We start from the raw sequence: 2,472 nt of genomic DNA on the forward strand, positions 1-2,472 counted from the left end.
TTATATTATTGGTGCTCTAATAAGATTAACGACTCTACACGAATGAGACTTGCCGTGGATATGGTTTTAGAGGAGTACAATGATTTATGTCTCGTTATCCAAGAGAATGCTTGGAAATATAGGAGCACAGTGGAAGCAGAGCATAAAGAAATGTATTTTTAGTTTCTAATTCTGAACGGGGTATACTTTGCAGCTTTCATCAAAGTCGTTGTACTTCTGCGTCCATAGTATATGAAAAAGGTTTCATCCATTGATCATAAATGGCTACAGTCCAAGTTCAGAAGGTGATATAAGAACGCCACTGCCACCAATCTGCCTTAAACGAATGTAATCAACATGAAAATGAGTATAACTGTATAAGAATCATAGATGAAAGGAAATTCACATAGTTACTACTTTATACCAAGTCCATATAGTAATGCTAGCCCCTGCAGTAATATATCATGTAGACTAATATTTTATCCTAAACCAAGGTCCAGTTTGGATAAATAATTTAAATAAGTTCTTTTGAAAGAAGAGCTTAAAGTAGAAGAACTTTTATTAATAGCAGCTTATAAATAAGTTATTTTGTATTTGGATTTTTAGTTATAAAAGTACTTACTTTAAAGTTATACTATTTGGATAAATAACTCAAAAAATATAATTTTTTTACACAAGAAAATATATATTAAAACAATAATGATAATAAATACTTTTCAATATTGAATGTTGATTTTACATAACTTAATCACTAAGATTACAATCGATTATGCAATTAATTCTTTATTTGTTCTTTTATTAGTTCTATTTTTCTAGTGCTTTCAGCATTCGGTTCTTCCTACGTAATATCATTAGAAACTGGTTCTTCTACTTCAGCTCACCCATAAGGGTGTTCTTGTATATGGTGAATAGCAACAAAATTCTAATTAACAATAATCTTGATGGCAATGCCAAGGAAATTATTATGTAGTTAGTGTTTGCTGTTTTATTGTGTATGATATTGTAGGTGAAAATAAAAAATAAATGTGAAATGTGTGTGAATGTATATTTTGTTACTATTTTTTTAAATTCTATTAGAACTCCCTCCTCATTTATTGGGGTCAAGTACTTGCTATAACTAACTATAAAAATAATAGTAAGCTATACAAAAAGCTGTGCATTAACTTCTTGAAAAATTAAAAGTTTTTATTTAAAATGGTGTCAAATATACGTATTGTGACTTTTCATAATTAAAAAATAAAAAATAGCTTCTGCTACTTCCCAAATAGGTTCCAAATATAATTGGGTTATTTAGACTCGTGTCATTCAGAATAACAAGGCTTCATATGAAATCCAAAACAGATGCTTTGAAAATAATGTAAAAACTCACCGCTCTCAGTTACTGTATAGACTTGTATAGTGCCTTCTTGGGTACACATATCACTTTGGCATAGTATTCTGCTGTTACCTTCCCATCCCATTTCCAAAAAATAGGACTTATAGTGGGTCCCTACAGAAGATAATCACATGTTTCTCTTAAAATTGAGAACAAATTGTAGTGAAAAAATAATGATACTGCTCATGATCACAGTAGATAGTATATGACAAACTTTGCTAATGCAAAAAGCAAATGCTGTAAGGAAAGCTCCCACCAGCAAAGAAAATGAAAAATGAAGGTAAGGGATTCATTTCGAATCACACCTGCAACCCATATAATGATGGTTGACTCAATACTCTCCCAGCTACTTCCTCTGCACTGCTTCCCTTCATGTTTGCAGTGACCTGCCAAGTACAAAATTAGCAAATACATTGAAAATGGCATCAGACATTAGATTTTGAGTGATGAGATACACGATGAATTATATGCACCATAAACTGCCCAGTGGCCCTCAGATGTGCCTTTAATCTTTCTAGTATCTCATGTGTCGTTTCTAGTACTCCTGTCTGTTGGATCATTGATTTTCTACTTGCAACAAGAACAGCATCGAGGAAATTCAATTGTCAGATTGAGAGATAATTTATCAAGGCAAATGCAGAAGCAGTCATCGGAGGCTGGAACTTCATATTGTTCTTAAGACTAATAGATCATGATAGTCAAGGCCAAAAGTTAATGATTGCTAACCTGGCTTTCCAACACAGTTCCACCTTCAATTTCCTTCAAATTATTTTCTCTCAGCGTGGTCTCACTACTCACTAGGTCTAAGAAGGCATCAGCAATTCTCATCTAAACAAAGTAAAGGCAGACAAATCAACCAGATAAATATTATGTCCATCATATAGCAACATCATCACTAAGACGGATGCAACAACAGTCAATTACTTCATTCTAGAAACAATTGACCAAAATTACAAACAAATGAATAAAAGGGTAAAGGTTTCATATGGCCAAGCAATTAATTACTTCACTTCAACCATGTATTAAGATGCAGAATGAAGATGTAATATATATCAACTGAGACATCACAAACCCCACTGAGTATGAAAAATTGTTAAGTTATAATGTAGCACAATCCA

The 2,472-nt window shown here is 32.4% G+C and overlaps 1 pseudogene; it reads right to left on the reverse strand.

Annotated features, from left to right (window-relative positions):
- Positions 1-264: 264 nt before the first annotated feature.
- On the reverse strand, positions 265-2,182 carry LOC110270445 (ATP phosphoribosyltransferase 2, chloroplastic-like; annotated as a pseudogene).
- Positions 2,183-2,472: the final 290 nt, after the last annotated feature.

Source organism: Arachis ipaensis, chromosome B3, assembly GCF_059453495.1.
Source record: "Arachis ipaensis isolate K30076 ecotype BB chromosome B3, ASM5945349v1, whole genome shotgun sequence".
Lineage (NCBI taxonomy): Eukaryota > Viridiplantae > Streptophyta > Magnoliopsida > Fabales > Fabaceae > Arachis > Arachis ipaensis.